This window comes from Montipora foliosa, chromosome 8, assembly GCF_036669935.1.
Source record: "Montipora foliosa isolate CH-2021 chromosome 8, ASM3666993v2, whole genome shotgun sequence".
Lineage (NCBI taxonomy): Eukaryota > Metazoa > Cnidaria > Anthozoa > Scleractinia > Acroporidae > Montipora > Montipora foliosa.
Window position 1 is genome coordinate 30,025,522 of NC_090876.1, and position 5,000 is coordinate 30,030,521.

General features: G+C 38.4%; 1 pseudogene; it reads right to left on the reverse strand.

Moving 5' to 3' along the window:
* The window catches only part of LOC138013400 (uncharacterized), a 7,705-nt pseudogene extending 4,934 nt beyond the window's left edge, over window positions 1–2,771 (reverse strand).
* Window positions 2,772–5,000: the final 2,229 nt, after the last annotated feature.

The following is a 5,000-nucleotide window of genomic DNA, read 5'->3' on the forward strand; positions in this document are numbered from 1 at the left end:
GGAGATCCCGGGGCAAGACCCGCTCTGACCACTCGCTGAATTTGTTCTTGGTAGTCCCTGGTTTAACTTCCCAGCTGCACTTGTAAATAGCCAAATGGTTTGCCTCCGGCCAGTTAGGATTCTTAACAGTTGCATTTGTTGTGTTTTGTTGTTTTGTTGATTGTGTTTCATTGGCCCCGAAAAGCCCCTTTGGGGAGCAGTCAATGAAGTATGTATTGTATTGTATTATTCTTTTCAGTCTATCTGCAAGGGCAGAATGCATTGGCTTACATTAGAAGCCACCCAACCATATGATTTCATAAACTTAAAAAATTCAGCAACAATGTAAAGTGATATTTCATAACATCACTCAGTTGGCACAAGTTGGAGATCTTTTATAAAATCAAATACAACTCCAAACCTATCAGATTTGGCTTTGTCTGGTGTGGCATCTACTGCGATCCTGATTTTCATGCAATAGGGTATTACACACTATGGATGAATCAGGCCATAAAAACAATCATTTAAACATGAAATCCACTGGGGGCCTGCATAGTCCGTGGACAAAAATCCCACAATCCATAGCGTTAAAACGTTTTAGAACAAATTTTTGCCAATCATGGTGTTGTCTCCGAAGAATGGTAGAAAAATCGTAAAATTTTATAGCAGGAAGGCCATCGATTATGGTAATGCAACGCTCAGTCCATTAGAATCAGTGTCTTACATGTGCAAGGTGGATTATGTGAGCTTCAGATGGAGATGAGCTGAGTTTGGGTGCTTTTACTAGTGTTGCTACCAAGTTTCACAAGGCTAAAGCATGACTGCTGCATCACAATACATTTGCGATTCAGTAAGTAATTTATTGCGATTTTCATGATTCTGTGGAATTCATCTTGGAAGTGCCAACAGCCAAACTGTCTTTTGACTTTCATCAATCAGACTTCCGACACCAACCACAGATAACTAAATCAATGGATGTGTGACATAACACACCAATCAGCATCTTTGGTTCCCGTGGTACATTCCTACATTTGAACTTGACGCCAATGGAAAGCAATGGAATCTGTACAAATCCTTTTACTGAAGAATTTCTAAAAACATATCATAATGGTGTTCGAACTGTGAACTAAACAAAAACTTTAGTTCACTCTCCAGAGGCGGAGGTGGAGCAGATTTTTTCCGGCTATGTTCGGAAATTTGATTTATTGAAGCCAAAATGCAGTTTGGCGCTTGGCGCTTGGCACTTGGCACTTGGCAGTTAAAGGTAAGATTCTGCGGAATTATGAAAATAGCAGTAAGCATTTAACACATGTTGTTTTGATGAATACTACAAAGTTATGGTTCATAAAGATTAAGCAGGAAAGGTAATGGTGTGGTGACATGATTTTAGTCGTAGATCTGTGGTAAACATGTAACATCGTAATGTCCTTTTTTTGGAAGCCATCTTGAAAGGTTTATTTGTCTTGTACACCAAGAGCAGGGGCTTCAATAAGTTATGAAGTAAGCAGCAAACCCTATTAAAGTAGGCGGCTGTAACCAGGGCTGTCACTAATTTTTCAAGTAGGTGGGGGACAAACATTTACTGGTGTTAGTATCAATGAGAAAGGGTGGGGCAGGGGGATAAGGGTTTTGGGAAACAACACAAAATTTTCCAAATATGTTTTAATTTTAATGCAACTTTTACATGAAGTAAATCAAATGCCACTACTGTCCCCTTTCTCTATGGCATTGGGAAGACTCTGACAAGTTTCCAAGAGTCATTTTCCATTCTTATATGCTTTTATCATGACAAAACAGGACTGCAACGAATTTAAACTTAACTCCTTAAAATTGATAACTCGGAGCTACTGTACTTCACTTTCACAAGAAAATTCTGAAATGTCTTGCTTAACAGTCAGTCAGTACAAAGACCACACTGTTCTAAACGCCAATACGTTTTTAACTATCTGTGTCTATAAATGCTTTATGTAAAAACATTGACAATAACTTAGCTTTACTGTAGATTCTACATGGGATCATTTAACAGTCATTCACTCATAAAACTCATCGTCTTCAAAGCCCTCATCATCAAATTCATCAACATCATCAGGGACATCAGGAAGATCACAAGCTTTATAAAGAGCCTCCATTTCTTCTCTCGCCTCGCATCTCTTCTCACAGCTGACGTGAGTCATTTCATTTATTGATTTATTCCTCACGGGAAAATTAGGGCCCACAAATGACCAGCTCCCAACATCAGTGGCTTCATAGCTCAGTTGGTTAGAGCGTCGCACCGGTATCGCGAGGTCACGTGTTTAAACCCCGTTGAAGTCCTGAATTTTTCAAGCTTCTCTACGCAATTGCTAAAATTGTGTCTATAACTGCGAGGATCATAGCTTTAATTGATTTCATGTCCGCAGTTCAGTATATGATTAATTTCATGTATTTCATTCGTGACTATTGGCATGACAAAAAAGAGACATTGAGTAAGACTGGGAACAGGTGAAAGTAGCTCGTGACCAAGAGGCAAGAGGAAAAAAACATGGCGGCAAGAACTTGTCAAGAACGTAACACATTTTCTCTTGAACCAACAGCATTGCCTTCAAAAAATAACACGTAACTCTCTGCTCTGATAAAGAGTACATGCACGAACCAAATTTCTGTCCGACAAAGCAATGACTGGAATGTATACAAGCCCTGTACGACTGATACGTATTTTTTGCATGAACAAGTGAGAGGAAGATCCAACAGGCCTTATTCACGATAGCCGCCATGTTGGTTTTCAAATTGTCATGCAAATTAGCCATGTGTTATGCTGGGGGGCAAATTGCGGAAAATCGGCTAGTTGAAATATTGAAATAACATTTCTAAAAGTACATTTTAGAATTTAGAATTAAGTCCCATTTATGATAATTTTTATATCTTTGATTGCCTTTGACATTTTGACTTTCTACTTCGTTATCTCCTCGTTTTTCACTAAAAAAAACATTGAAGTAACTTGTGTAATCATTGTATTTTACTTAAGTGAAAAACATTCAATGAATCGTCTGGGTGGCTAAGATGTTCATTAAAATCTCTCGAACTTGTGTTGTTTGCCCCCTCAGAAGTGTGTAGCTAATTTACATAATAATAGCAAATCCAACATGGCGGCCATAGTGAATAAGGTCTATTAACGTTGTAAGTTTGTAGTTAACAAATAGCCGACTTTTTTGTGCATTTCTTTTTAAAGTTCAACAACAGCAAGTCCATGTGTGACAACTACTAGGCCACATGCATCTTGCGCTATTAAAATCACTTAGGCATCATCCCAGTGGTCGATTTTAAAAAGAAATGTTGAAGCCCAAATGGTGATTTGTTCAGTTTAACATCATCTTACCTTGAAGCAGAGCAGGAAGAGGAGAAGGAATCCAGTTTTCCTTGTTTGTCCACTTCTGTCTTCCATTTCTTTGATGATATATTCATGCAGAACCAGAAACTCTGAAAACAAGAGGATCAGAGTGAAACGAACACTTCTTATAAAGCGCTCACTTACAGGAAGATGACATTGTTGAATACTACACATTTTCAGTCAGCCTCAAGGTGATTATAAAGTCACCTCACTTTACAAGGTGAAAGAGAGTTTGTATAATTAACTGTTTTTTAATTCACAGTTTTGTCATTTGATGTATTTTTACTTTTTAATGTTTTGGTTTTGTATCAAAGTACCTAGGTGGGCTCAGACTTGTAGTCCTGTGTTTTGGAATCTAGAAGCCTAGAAATGCCTTTTCCTTCATTCTGGCATCAAATTCAGTACTAAAATATTAAGTAATGACAGCATTAGTGACAACTGTATTTAGTTTTCAGGTGAAGTTCAATTTTAATAAAAAGGTAACATCAACCATGGAATACTGAATCTTGGGATTTTTTCATGACACACAGAATACAGCAACGTGAAGCATTTGCAGATGCATAGATGAAGTGCAGATGTATTACATCAAATGTAGAAGGAAAACAATGTTCAGAAATAGAATGAAAGGTTATCTTGCTTTGTTGTTGTCTTACTACCAGTCTATGGTCACTAGCATCCATTACTGATCAGTTTCCACCTGTTGCCATGACTTTTAAAAGCTACTAAAAAGTGATTGTTACCTAAAAAGGTATTTAAACTACTGCAGCATTAGATAAATGACGAACTGCTAGCCAAGGACATGTTAGCCAGGACGAAGCAATCTAACACTTTGCCACACTATTACTACAGATTAGTCGTAATCGTTGTTTGACTCAAAAGCGCTATCTGAGTCACTGTCTCCACCATCTGGTAGTTTCATCACTGCAATAGCAGCATTAAGCTCAAGTTGAAGCTGATATTTTTCCTCAATCTGAACTACTTCGTCGTCATCAATATTCTCAGCCTTTTCATCTTCAGTTTCAGAAGTCTCTACTTGAACTGCAGCATCATTCGTTGAGACTGTAGACATGTTACGATTACCAGTTGTAGTCTTCTTGGCCAGCTTTCTTCTAGGCCTCTCCTTTAACCACTGTTGGACTGATTCCTTTTCAACACGGGTGCATTCCTTTACCTTTGGACCGTTAATAGAAATCTGCATCAGTACCTCAAGCATATCATCTTTGATTCTGCTTCTCATCTGGGTCTTAATGCGTTTGATTGCTGAGGTGCCCTTTCAGGCCAAGCGTTGCATTCTAACAAAGAAAGGCACACTTCAGCAATGTGGAGCATTCCAGGACAGAAATGCTGCTAACTTGAACGTATTGAAAGCAACCACTCTAGAAGCTGCTCTGTTAGGGACTTTGTCATCATGTTGTTTGTTGGCGTAGCAATCTCAGTAGGAATGTCTTCTCTCGTTTGCAAAAAGTTATATTTCAACATTTGACATACTGGTCAGTCAGGTTAGTTAGATTTTGTTCCTGATGGGGTGAAGAAGACAAATCACAAACTGAAAGCCTGCTATCCGTGCAAAGATCTTTCTACGCCAGTAAATAGAGCAGAGGTAAGTCGATGACACGATTCTTTACGCAACTGGAACCTTTAATAAGTCTGAGTG